Below are 14,266 nucleotides of genomic sequence, written 5' to 3' on the forward strand. Positions count from 1 at the left end.
TCAAATAAAAGTTCAAACACAGTGCATATATTATAGATGCTGGATAGTCTCCTAAGTCTCTTGATTTATAAGAGTTCCCTTTCCTTTGTTTTCCCGCCATTTCCTGATGTCTTCAGCTCAGGCACCATGAATTAACTTTGTGACTTAAAAAAAAAAAAGTAGGGCTGCTTTCATTTTGAGCAGGATCTTCTGGACTGGGCTGACAGTATCTTCCTGGTGCCAGTTACAAGTTAATCCCTCCCATGTTTCCTGTCATCTGTAGCTGATTCAAGAGGCTGGGTTAACTTCAGTTCAGGACTTTCTTTCTTCTTTCTCTTTCTCGCTTTCTTTCTTTTGACAGAGTTACAGAGAGAGAGAGACAGAGAGACAGAGAGAGATCTTCCATCTGCTAGTTCAATCCCCCAGATGGCCACAACGGCCAGTGCTGGGCCAGGTAGAAGCCAGGAGCCAGGAGCCGGGAGGCAGGAGCTCCCTGCTGGTCTGCCACATGGGTGGCAGGGATCCAAACACTTGGACCGTCTTCTGTTGCTTTTCCCAGGCCATCAGCAGGGAGCTAGATCAGAAGTGGAGCAGCTGGGACTTGAACCAGTGCCTGTATGAGATGCTGGCATTACAGTCAGCTGCTTTATCTGCTAGGGTATATATTGGCCCAGGTTCAGGTTTTCAAAAAACATTTTAGGTGACAAGTATAGGCCACAGGTGAAGTAATCATTTACCTTTAAAACAAACTGTGTAATTAATTCATTAAATGCAGTTTATCGGTGATTATAATCCTTAAACTGCTCTTTCTTCTCTAGTATTGCTTTTTTTTTTTTTTTTGGACAGGCAGAGTGGATAGTGAGAGAGAGAGATAGAGAGAAAGGTCTTCCTTTGCCGTTGGTTCACCCTCCAATGACCCTCCAATGGCCGCCACGGCTGGCGCGCTGCGGCCAGCGCAACACGCTGATCCGAAGGCAGGAGCCAGGTGCTTCTCCTGGTCTCCCATGGGGTGCAGGGCCCAAGCACTTGGGCCATCCTCCACTGCCTTCCCGGGCCACAGCAGAGAGCTGGCCTGGAAGAGGGGCAACCGGGACAGAATCCGGCGCCCCGACCGGGACTAGAACCCGGTGTGCCGGCGCCGCTAGGTGGAGGATTAGCCTAGTGAGCCGTGGCGCCGGCTCTAGTATTGCTTTCAAACAAGCGAAAGTCTTCTCAGTCCCTGGAGGACTCTCAGTGCAGATTCCTTACCTTAGGGTCACTCTTCCATGTGAGAAGAGGCTCGCATTTCAGCTATGAAAAATTCCAGTCCTGTCTAAATTAAACTCCAATTTCTCTTCCATTTCAAATCTTTCCATCTCTCTTCCAAGGACCAGCACTGAGTCAATGGCACAGTGCTTGTTCTTTTAGTCCATTTGGTGGACAGCCTCCACCGTGTCCCCTGGTACCCTCCTGTCCAGCCAGATGGTGGCAGTGTAACTTGCCCTGGGGTCCTCACCCTCCTCCTAGGGGTGGCTCCGAACTGCTTCTAGTCTCTGGAGTTGTCTACACCACTCAACCTTCAGGGAACCCTGCTCAGGATTTTCCCACACACTCACTTACATTCCACTCCTGCAGTAGCACAGGAGGGTGTGCACATTCCCCCGTGTCAGCAAGCTCGTTTTGAGAAATCCACAGCACAGGATCTTTTGTGGATCCTGTCCCCACAGGGTTCTCTTACTGCATCTGCTCATTTGGGTCTATCCCATATAGAAGAGGGATGATGCTACCATGCGCTCTCTTCTTGTTACGTGTGCCCCTAAGAATGCACCTGCCCTGACGAATATCTGGCCTTCCTCCTCCCTAGGCTGTTGGGAGTGCAGATTGCTGAACTAAGGTCCAGGCACATATGTTGAGAAGTCTTCTTGAAAATTTGGAGCTACTTCTTACCCATTATTGGCACTATTAAAGGTTTATCTTACATTTAGAGGCCACAGGAAAATCTTAAACTGCAACCATACAAGTCTATGACTATGTATATTTTTCACTTCAATTTACAAAGCAGTTTTTGCTAAACATACAGAATTTTGTAGTTTATTTTTAAATGAATGACTTACAGAAAAGCAAAAATTAGATAATATCCTGCAGGACGTGTGTCCTTACATCAGCGGAATGTTAGGAAACATCATGCATGTGATCTAATAAACTCTTATCTCTGCCCTTATGCCAGAAGAGTAGACTGGGTTGGCAAACCAAAAAAGTAAGAAAGAAACTTTGCAGCACACTCTGACGCTCAGGGGTCACCATGGAGTTAGAAGATTGCATCCAGCAGGACAGAGACTGCAGAGACCGTGGGAGCTTTGTGAGCCGCCCCAGTGACGCCCACTCTTTGCCTCTCCAGGGCCTGCTGTCGGGCTTGGCCTGTGAGGGATATGGGAACTGAAGCCTTCCCAAGCTGTCGCAGACCGGGTGGCAGCAGCTCCAATGGAGACCTCAGATGGTGGGATGAAGACGATGCCGAAGATGAAAAGAACACTCACTAACAGAATTAGTTCAGGTGGACCATCTGCAAAGCGGCCAACCATCATCATCATAACAGTAGCTTTTATGACATTTTCACAACTGCTATTCTATCTGCATTACTACTGACATTTAAGCAAGGTTTGTGCTCTCATTGGAAAATGCATTCATTTTGTTTCCCAGGACATTTTTGCCAGAGAAAACTGTTTCTACTGAAGAATGACAAAATAAGTGCTTAGAAATTAAATTTGTTTTCTCAAGTAAGAAATAAAACTCGGAAAATGGAAATAAAACAGAATACTAAATTCAGGCTATGGAACTACAATAGAATATTAATGATGTGCAAAATCCTCTAAGTTGGCAGCTGAGTTTTTATTTTCTTTTTTTTTAAAGATAAACTTTCTTTTTTTTTTTCTTTTTGACAGGCAGAGTTAAACAGTGAGAGAGACAGAGAGAAAGCTCCTCCTTTTTCCATTGGTTCACCCCCGAAATGGCCACTACGGATGGTGCGCTGGACCTGGGCCATCCTCCACTGCCTTCCCAGGCCACAGCAGAGAGCTGGCCTGGAAGAGGAGCAACCGGGACAGAATCCGGCGCCCCGATCGGGACTAGAACCCGGTGTGCCAGCGCCACAAGGCGGAGGATTAGCCTAGTGAGCCACGGCACTGGCCTCTTTTTTTTTTCTTTTTAAATATTTTATTTATTTATTTGAGAGGTAAAGTTACAAAGAGTGAGAGGGAAAGACAGAGAGAAAGGTCTTCCTTCCATTGGTTCATTCCCCAAATGGCCACAACGGCCGGAGCTGCACCAATCTGAAGGCAGGAGCCAGGTGTCTCTTCCCAGTCTCCCATGTGATTGCAGGGTCCCAGGCACTTAGGCCATCTTCTACTGCTTTCCCAGGCCAGAGCAGAGAGCTGTATTGGAAGAGAAGCAGCTGGGACTAGAACCAGTGCCCATATGGGATGCCGGCACCACAGGTGGAAGATTAACCCACTGTGCCACGGCGTCGGCCCCTATTTTCTTTTTAAAGAAACCATTAAATTGGGAAGTCTATGTCTTTTAGCTTCTGTTATAAAAAGTACAGGTAATGATCCATGGGCATTAACAATTCAAGGTACTGACATGAGCCAAGTGGTGAAAACTGGACGTTAGATGGCATGTCAATTCTTTATAAGTAGACAGAGAATAAGGGAATAGAAGTACTGAAGAGAAAGAAGAATGCTTGAGAGAGATCATGGAAATCTAATTCCCACCTATTCCATTTGTTAAGACATCAGAAATGACACCACTCAATGGACATGGACTACTGCTCTGACATGTCTTTCATCTTAAGAGGGCAGATGGCTCTAACAGTTTATATGTACAAGTTCATGTATAAGGCCTTAAGTAAACAATCTCTGTTGACAGTAACTTGGATATTTTCTCTACTCCTGTAACCATACTTTGTTTTTACTTAAGAGGGGATTATTAAATCCTTTTAAAAATATATATTCCCGATGCTGGCACTGTGACACAGTGGGTTAATGCCCTGGCCTGAAGCGCCGGTATCCCATATGGGCGCCGGTTCGAGACCCAACAGCTCCACTTCTGATCTAGCTCTCTGCTATGGCCTGGGAAGGCAGTAGAAGATGGTTCAAGTCCTTAGGCTCCTGCATCCACATGGGAGACCCAGAAGAAGCTCTTGGCTCTTGGTTTCAGATTGGCCCAGCTCTGGCCACTGCAGCCATTTGGGGAATGAACCAACGGATGGAAGACCTCTCTCTCTCTCTCTCTCTCTCTCTCTCTCTCTGTATAACTCTGACTTTCAAATAAATAAATAAATCTTAAATATATATATATATATTCCCAAGGTATATGTGAGTGTGTGTTCTTTTTTAATTGTCAGGCAGACTAGGGCATTTTTTATATATTATGCATCTTTCTTGATTTAGATTGCTAAAATACAAAGAAATCAAGTAGCATGTACCTAAGAAACACAATGCTTGTAATCATAGAATTTTAGAGTTGGAAGTAACTTTTATAAATTATGTGTTTTATTTCAGAGATAAATTGAAACTCAGAACAGGTATTTACCCCAGGTTACAGAGCTAAACACTGACAGAGCTGGGTCATACTCCTAGCCTTTAGATACTATTTTTAAAGCTGTTAATAGATCAGAGAAATCACTAACTTTTGTGAATCACCTTTATCACAAAATAATTTAAATGGTGTGGTAGTCCTTCCCCAGTTGCACATTCTGAAATGTGTAGCTTACAAAGTGTATGTTATTAGGAACACACACACACATACACACACACACATACACACAAGTTAAGAAAAGGAAAACACTTTTACAAACAGCAAAAGACAAAGAAGTAGGTCCAAAGTGACAAGCCAGCTAAATTACTTACAAATAAACAGATGGATTAAGAAGACAATCTTTTTTAAAATTGCAGCATCAGTATATACAATTTTTTTTGAAGTTCTGATTACTTTATTAAGGATTATGTCATCTTTTTAAAAGAATGTGGTCACTGACAATGTAGAACACATCTAAAATAGAATAATTCAACATCTAAAAAGATAAAAAGTATTCTAATTAATAACCTAGAGGTATACATTGCTACAAAAGATCAAGGATTTAAAAATTTCAGTTCAGCCAAAATGACTCTTTAGACTTGTCACACACTAGTATATCTAAGCATATAACTATTTATCCCAAGACATTTTCTCTCATTTATTTTATTTATCTGACCTATAATAAAATTGAGTATAAGCATAAAAGCAAATATGTGATTTGCATTTGTGTACAATGAAGTGTCAGTAATTTATTTTTTTTATTTTTTTTAACTTTTATTTAATGAATATAAATTTCCAAAGTACAGCTTATGGATTACAATGGCTTCCCCCCATAACGTCCCTCCCACCCGCAACCCTCCCCTCTCCCACTCCCTCTCCCCTTCCATTCACATCAAGATTCATTTTCGATTCTCTTTATCTACAGAAGATCAGTTTAGCATACATTAAGTAAAGATTTCAACAGTTTGCTCCCACACAGAAACATAAAGTGAAAAATAATAGATGATTTTTTAAATGATGATGAAATCAGATCAGACCTATTGTCATGTTTAATCCCAGTGAGAGTCAAGTTGGGAATTGATGATTTCTTCTTTTTTTTTTCTTTTTTTTACAGAAGATCAGTTTAGTATACATTAAGTAAAGCTTTCCACAGTTTGCACCCCCATAGAAACACAAAGTGGAATATACTGTTTGAGTTACTGTTTGAGTACTCGTTATAGTATTAAGTCTCAATGTACAGCACGCTAAGGACAGAGATCCTACATGAGGAGCGAGTGCACAGTGACTCCTGTTGTTGACTTTACAAATTGACACTCTTGTTTATGGCCTCAGTAATCTCCCCGTGCTCCAGTCATGTGTTTCCAAGGCTATGGAAGCCCCTTGAGTTCTCCGACTCTTATCTTGTTTAGACAAGGTCATAGCCAAAGTGGAGGTACTCTCCTCCCTTCAGAGAAAGGTACCTCCTTCTTTGAAGACCTGTTCTTTCCACTGGGATCTCACTCACAGAGATCTTTCATTTAGGTTTTGTTTTTCGTTTTTTGTTTTTTTTTTTTTTTGTTTTTTGTTTTTTGTTTTTGTTTTTGTTTTTGTTTTTTTTTGCCAGAGTGTCTTGGCTTTCCATGCCTGAAATACTCTCATGGGCTTTTCAGCCAGATCCGAATGCCTTTAGGGCTGATTCTGAGGCCAGAGCGCTGTTTAGGACATCCACCATTCTATGAGTCTGCTGAGTATCTCGCTTCCCATGTTGGATCACTCTCCCCTTTATTTATTCTATCAGTAAGTATTAGGAGGTACTAGACTTGTTTATGTGCTCCCTTTGACTCTTAGTCCTTTCATTATGATCAAATGTGAACTGAAAATTGATCACTTGGACTAGTGAGATGGCATTGGCACATGCCACTTTGATGGGATTGAATTGGAGTCCCCTGGTATATTTCTAACTCTACCATTTGGGGCAAGTCAGCCTGAGCATGTCCCAAACTGTACATCTCTTCCCTCTCTTATTCCCACTCTTATGTTTAACAGGGATCACATTTCAGTTAAATTTCAACACTTAAGAATAACTGTGTATTAATTACAGAATTAAACCAGTCATATTAAGTAGAGCAGACAAAAAAACTACTAAGAGGGATAATGTATTAAGTTGTTCATTAACAGTCAGGGCTATGCTGATCAAGTCACCATTTCTCATAGTGTCCATTTCACTTCAACAGGTTTCCTTTTTGGTGTTCACTCAGTTGTCACCGATCAGGGAGAACATATGGTATTTGTCCCTTTGGGACTGGCTTATTTCACTCAGCATGATGTGTTCCAGATTCCTCCATTTTGTTGCAAATGACTGGATTTCGTTGTTTCTTACTGCGGTATAGTATTCTAAAGAGTACATATCCCATAATTTCTTTATCCAGTCTACTGATGATGGGCATTTAGGTTGGTTCCAGGTCTTGGCTATTGTGAATTGTGCTGCAATAAACATTAGGGTGCAGACCGCTTTTTTGTTTGCCAATTTCATTTCCTTTGGGTAAATCCCAAGGAGTGGGATGGCTGGGTCGAACGGTAGGGTTATATTCAGGTTTCTGAGGAATCTCCAGACTTACTTCCATAGTGGCTTGACCAGTTTGCATTCCCACCAACAGTGGGTTAGTGTCCCTTTTTCCCCACATCCTCGCCAGCATCTGTTGTTGGTAGATTTCTGAATGTGAGCCATTCTAACTGGGGTGAGGTGAAACCTCATTGTGGTTTTGATTTGCATTTCCCTGATTGCTAGTGATCTTGAACATTTTTTCATGTGCCTGTTGGCCATTTGGATTTCCTCTTTTGAAAAATGTCTATTGAGGTCCTTGGCCCATCTCTTAAGTGGGTTGTGTTTTTGTGGAGTTTCTTGATCTCTTTGTAGATTCTGGTTATTAACCCTTTATCTGTTGCATAGTTTGCAAATATTTTTTCCCATTCTGTCGGTTGTCTCTTCACTCTCCTGACTGTTTCTTTTGCAGTACAGAAACTTCTCAATTTGATGCAATCCCAATAGTTGATTTTGGCTTTGACTGCCTGTGCCTCCCGGGTCTTTTCCAGAAATTCTTTGCCTGTGCCAATATCTTGAAGGGTTTCTCCAATGTTCTCTAATAACTTGATGGTGTTAGGTCGTAGATTTAGGTCTTTAATCCACGTTGAGTGGATTTTTGTGTAAGGTGTAAGGTAGGGGTCTTGCTTCATGATTCTGCACGTGGAAATCCAGTTTTCCCAGCACCATTTATTGAATAGACTGTCCTTGCTCCAGGAATTAGTTTTAGATCCTTGATCAAATATAAGTTGGCTGTAGATGTTTGGATTGATTTCTGGTGTTTCAATTCTGTTCCATTGGTCTATCCATCTGTTTCTGTACCAGTACCATGCTGTTTTGATTACAACTGCCCTGTAGTATGTCCTGAAATCTGGTATTGTGTTGCCTCCGGCTTTGTTTTTGTTGTACAAGATTGCTTTAGCTATTTGAGGTCTCTTGTGCCTCCATATGAATTTCAGTACCATTTTTTCTAGATCTGAGAAGAATGTCTTTGGTATCCTGATTGGAATTGCATTGAATCTATAAATTGCTTTTGGGAGAATGGACATTTTGATGATGTTGATTCTTCCAATCCATGAGCATGGAAGATTTTTCCATTTCTTGGTATCCTCTTCTATTTCTTTCTTTAAGGTTTTGTAATTTTCATCATAGAGATCTTTAACGTCCTTGGTTAAGTTTATTCCAAGGTATTTGATTGTTTTTGTAGCTATTGTGAATGGGATTGATCTTAGCAGTTCTTTCTCAGCCATGGCATTGCTTGTGTATACAAAGGCTGTTGATTTTTGTGCATTGATTTTATATCCTGCCACTTTGCCAAACTCCTCTATGAGTTCCAATAGTCTCTTAGTAGAGTTCTTTGGATCCCTTAAGTAAAGAATCATATCGTCTGCAAAGAGGCATAGTTTGACTTCTTCCTTCCCAATTTGTATTCCTTTAATTTTTCTTGTCTGATGGCTCTGGCTAAAACTTCGAGAACTATGTTAAATAGCAGTGGTGAGAGTGGGCATCCCTGTCTGGTACCAGATCACAGTGGAAATGCTTCCAACTTTTCCCCATTCAATAGGATGCTGGCTGTGGGCTTTTCATAAATTGCTTTGATTATATTGAGGAATGTTCCTTCTATACCCAATTTGCTTAGAGTTTTCATCATGAAAGGGTGTTGAATCTTATCGAATGCTTTCTCTGTACCTATTGAGATAATCATATGGTTTTTCTTCTGCAGACTGTTAAGTGGTGAATCACATTGATTGATTTGCGAATGTTGAACCATCCCTGCATACCAGGGATAAATCCCACTTGGTCTGGGTGGATGATTTTCCTGATGTGTTGTAGTATTCTATTGGCGAGAATTTTATTGAGGATTTTTGCATCTATGTTCATCAGGGATATTGGTCTATAATTTTCTTTCAGTGCTGCATCTTTCTCTGGCTTAGGGATTAAGGTGATACTGGCTTCATAGAAAGAATTTGGGAGGATTCCATCTTTTTCGATTGTTCTGAATAGTTTGAGAAGAAATGGAATCAGTTCTTCTTTAAATGTCTGGTAGAATTCAGCAGTGAATCCATCTGGTCCTGGGCTTTTCTTTGTTGGGAGGGCCTTTATTACTGTTTCAATTTCTGTTTCAGTTATGGGTCTATTTTGGTTTGCTATGTCTTCATGGTTCAATTTAGGTAGATTGCATGTGTCCAGGAATCTATCCATTTCTGATAGATTTTCTTGTTTGCTGGCATACAAGTCCTTGTAGTAATTTCTGATTATTCTTTTTATTTCTGTGGTGTCTGTTGTCATGTTTCCTTTTTCATCTCTGATTTTATTGAGTTGGGTCTTTTCTTTTTTTAGTTAGTTGGGCCAATGGGGTGTCAATTTTGTTTATTTTTTCAAAAAACCAGCTCTTCGCTTGGCTGATTTTTTAAATTTTTTTTTTTTTGGATTCAATCCTGTTAATTTCTTCTCTGATTTTAATTATTTCTCTTCTCCTACTAGATTTGGGTCTGGTTTGCTGCAAATTTTCTAGGTCCTTGAGATGCACTGAAAGCTCATCTTTCTAATTTCTTGATATAGGCGCCTATTGCTATAAACTTGCCTCTCAATACTGCTTTTGCCGTATCCCATAAGTTTTGATATGTTGTGTTGTTATCCTCATTTACTTCCAGAAAATTTTTGATTTCTCTTTTGATTTCTTGAATGACCCAGTGTTCATTCAGGAGCATGTTGTTCAGTCTCCATGTGTTTGCATATTTCCTGAGTTGCTAATTTCCAGCTTCATTCCACTGTGGTCTGAGAAGCTGCATGGTATGATTCTATATCTTTTAAATTTGCTGAGACTTGCTTTATGGCCTAGTATGTGATCAATCCTAGAGAAGGTTCCATGCGCTGCTGAGAAGAATGTGAAGTCTGTAGATGTAGGATTGAAAGTTCTGTGGATATCTGTTAGATCCATTTGGGCAATAGTGTCAATTAAATCTGCTGTTTCCTTGTTGATCTTCTGTCCGGATGATCTGTCTATTTCTGAGAGTGGAGTATTGAAGTCCCCCAGTACTATTGTATTGGAATCTAAATCTCCCTTTAAGTCCCTTAACATATCTTTTAAATAGACCGGTGCCCTGTAATTAGGTGCATATACATTTATAATAGTTACATCTTCCTGTTGAATTGAACCCTTAATCATTATATAGTGTCCTTCTTTGTCTCTCTTAACAGTTTTTGTATTAAAGTTTATTTTGTCTGATATTAATATGGCTACACCTGCTTTTTTTTGGTTTCTGTTGGCATGGAATATCTTTTTCCAACCTTTCACTTTCAGTCTGCATGCATCTTTGTTAGAGAGATGTGTTTCTTGTAGGCAACAAATAGTTGGGTTGTGTTCTTTGAGCCAATCAGCCAATCGGTGTCTTTTAACTGAAGAATTCAGACCATTAATGTTTAATGTGACTATTGATACGTAGTGACTTTGCCCTGCCATTTTCCCGGAGATATTTTCTAGTATATGCTTTGAGCTTCCCATGCTCTTTTACTGGTAGGTGTTCTTCCTTTCCCTTCTTTCATATTGATGGCCGTGTTTCTGTGTTTCTGAGTGTAGCACATCTTTAAGTATCTTTTGCAGGGCCGGATGAGTGGCCACAAAGTCTTTCAATTTCTGTTTGCTATGAAAGGTCTTTATTTCACCTTCATTCACAAATGAGAGCTTGGCAGGATATAATATTCTGGGCTGGCAATTTTTCTCTCTTAGCACCTGTGCTATGTCTCGTCATTCCCTCCTAGCCTGTAGTGTTTCTGATGAGAAGTCTGCTGTGAGTCTGATTGGAGATCCTCTGAGAATAATCTGACGTTTCTCTCTTGCACATTTTAGGATCTTTTCTTTATGTTTCATTGTGGTAAGTTTAATTACCACGTGTTGTGGTGAGGATCTCTTTTGGTCATGTTTATTGGGGGTTCTATGAGCTTCCTGTACTAGGATGTCTCTGTCCTTCTCCAAACCTGGAAAGTTCTCTGCTAGTATCTCACTAAAAAGGCCTTCTAATCCTTTCTCTCTCTCCATGCCTTCAGGAACTCCTAGAACCCGAATGTTGGTTTTTTTAATAGTATCCTGTAGATTCCCAACAATATTTTTTAGATTTCTAATTTCCTCTTCTTTTCTTTGGTTTGACTGTCTCCTTTCCTGTTCTCTGTCTTCTAAGTCCGATAGTCTCTCTTCTGCTTCACCCATTCTGTTTGTAAGGCTCTCTAATGTGTTTGTCATTTGATCTATTGAGCTCTTCATTTCATTTTGATTTCTCTTCACTATCACACTTTCCTGCTCTACTAGTTTCTGCGTTTCATTTTGATTCTTCCTTAAAATTTCATTTTCACGAGAGAGATTTTCAATCCTGTCCAATAAGGATTTCTGTAGTTCAAGGATTTGCTTTTGAAAACTTCTAAATGTTCTTATCATAAATTTTTTGAAATCCGTATCTTGCATTTCTTCTATCTCATCATCTTCATAATCTTGGCTTGGGGTGTTTTGTTTATTTGGAGGCATCATAATGTCATCGTTGATCTTGTTCCCTCGATTTCTGTGTTTATTGCTTGGCATGGTTAATTCTGTTTCCCTCACTGTGTTTTTTTTTTTTTTTTTTTTTTTTTTTACTATGTCCATGTTAAGTGGACTGCCTGCTGTTGGAGGAGCCTTGGAGGCTTGAGATGGGTGTGGCCTGAGAGCTCTGCTTGGTTCTTCAGGGTTACAGGTGTGCAAAGGTGACACCCTCAGGTTATTCGTGGTAAATCTCTCTTTATTCATTTATTTTATTTTATTTTATTTTATTTTATTTTATTTTATTTTATTTTATTTTTGTTCAGGAGGTAAGTAATACTGCAAGGCTGAGCAGAATGGATGGTATTTAGGTTCCGCTGGCTTCTACCCAAAGAGTCTGTGCAGGCTCAGTTTCTCCTGCGGACTCCCACTGGGTTGCCTAGGCTACTGAATTGTAGGCTTAACTCTCCCCTTTTATTATGTATATCCCAGCTCTTTGTCTCTTGCTCGCCTTTGCAAGGTTGTACCAGTATGCCCCCACCTTTTTATTTATTTATTTATTTATTTTTCCTTCTCTCCTGTAGTCTGTTGGACTTTCCCGCTTCAAAACCCGCGTCCCTCTAAAATTCTGTCTGCCGTTTCCCCGCCAATGTCTCCGGTTACTGAGCTCACCTCCACTTCCAGCGCCGATGTGTGGACTCGGAGCCCTTAGCGTCCCTCCTCTCCCCGCTGGTGTCTTTGTCACCAGTATATACAATTATGTACTCGATTCCCATGTTCTATTGGATACAATCTCTAACCTTTTTAATTGGTGTGTTAAGGTTAATGTGCATTTTTAATTAACAGTTTAATTATACTTGTTGGGTAGAGGACTGCTTATTCTAACTTTAAGCAGCACTGGAATTAGGAAATGCAAAGAAAGCCTTTAACCCACTAAAGAGTCAGCTGAGTACATTTTTATTTTGTTCTCAAAGTGACACTGAAGAGTAAACTAACGGAGAATGTCATGGTAGTGAATCAGTATATTTGGATGAACGTGGTGGGAGGTAAGAGTCAACTCTTGTTATATCAAATTAGGCTGAAATAAAGACTTGAAAAATGTGTGAAAAACTTCTGGATGTGTGCTGTGATGGGTCAATTAAATCACCCTGGGAGCGGCTGGTTAAATAGCTGGATCTAAGTATAAGATCTTCAAAATGCATGCACCTAACAAAACTGCAGACTTACACTAGAACAAGTGTTTGTGGAAGGGAGGAAGGGAGGAAGGGAGAGAGGGAGGAAAAGGGAGGGAAGGAGGGAGAGAATTGGATGGAATTGGCTCTTATGACTTTCTTTCAACTACTTAGTAAGCATAAATTGGCTAATGGCCTTTTCATGATGTGGCTAAAACATTAATTCTAAGCCTAATTGTGCAAATGAAATAAAAGTAATAGTTTAATGAAAATTGTGTTATAGTAATAATTGAAAGATGACAGCATGCTATGAGTTTGACATGGGAATATTTATCTTTGGTTTTCATGCTTTTGTTTTTAGCTTTAGCATCATGAATTAACTTTGTAACATATTTAACATTCCAGAACATCCAGTCATTGATTTGTTCTCTTAGAAACCCCATTTTCCAAGTCATTTGATTTTAATTATAAATGTATTTAAACACAAAGATAGACTAACTAATAGCAAATGTTCCATTCAGAAACACAATGTAGAATTTCAGGACAACACGTTAGTCATTCTTCCCAATTCTGTGTCATGTGCAGATTTCAAAAGTAATCTTCATCTAATATCTGAGTTTTGTATACAACAGCTACAGAGTCACAGCCATGGTTCTGTGGGGGCTCGCTGAGAGGCTGCATCCCTCAAATTTCTCCCTTCTCCCTCTATTACATAGGACCATTGTCGAATCTGTTGAGCATTTCCCAAGTGGGGTAGTCATCCTCCTCTCATTTCGCCCTCTTAGAAAAATCAGTGAGGATGTGAAAGGAGATGTGAAATTGACCCCATGGTCTTCCCTCCCCTCCCCTCCCCTCCCTTCCCTTCTCTTCCCAGTATTCATTTAGTGCTTCATACAACCCTCTAAGTACTGAACCTACAACACTGATCATTAGAATTCCTCATCCTTATTTACAGATTTCTATGTACATAGAGGTCATATTCATTTCAGAATCTTCACTGAAGTCTTTCTTGTGTGCCCACACAATCAAGGCCTGTGTAGTCATTACATTTAGAATTGAACAAAATAGATATGCTCTTTGAATTTAGGGGTTGGGGTATCATTTTGCAAAGAAATAATTATGTAAAGCAATAGGAAAAACAGAAGATTACAAATTATGTTACGAGGAAAGAAACCAAGGTTCCAGGAGCCAGGACAATAGCAGAGGCAGAATCAGACAGAGGGTTTAGTGAACCTTCTCTGAGAAACTGACCATTTAACTTGAGGCTTATGACTAGGAGTTATTCGGCTTATTTCGGCTTGATTCGATGAGGAATGTGCCGTTAAGATGGGACAGCGTGCGGCATGCCTACAGTCACTGGATGCATTGGACAAGCAAAGGACGATCGAGATAAGGTCTTAGAAGCTGCATTAGGGATTTTTTTATTTCATCTTAAGTACAAACCATTGAAGCTTTTAAATAGGAGAGTGATGTGATATTCCTATATTTACT

The 14,266-nt window shown here is 40.1% G+C and overlaps 1 long non-coding RNA gene across 1 annotated transcript in view; it reads left to right on the top strand.

The window, feature by feature from the left end:
• Window positions 1–12,713, top strand: part of LOC138844407 (uncharacterized) — a 46,187-nt gene extending 33,474 nt beyond the window's left edge. The window contains exons 2-3 of the long non-coding RNA XR_011380193.2: window positions 2,357–2,616; window positions 12,188–12,713. This is a non-coding gene — a long non-coding RNA (uncharacterized LOC138844407). The remainder of the gene's footprint in view (window positions 1–2,356; window positions 2,617–12,187) is intronic.
• Window positions 12,714–14,266: the final 1,553 nt, after the last annotated feature.

This window comes from Oryctolagus cuniculus, chromosome 11 (assembly GCF_051225735.1).
Source record: "Oryctolagus cuniculus isolate XC-2025 breed Fujian yellow rabbit chromosome 11, ASM5122573v1, whole genome shotgun sequence".
Classification (NCBI taxonomy): domain Eukaryota; kingdom Metazoa; phylum Chordata; class Mammalia; order Lagomorpha; family Leporidae; genus Oryctolagus; species Oryctolagus cuniculus.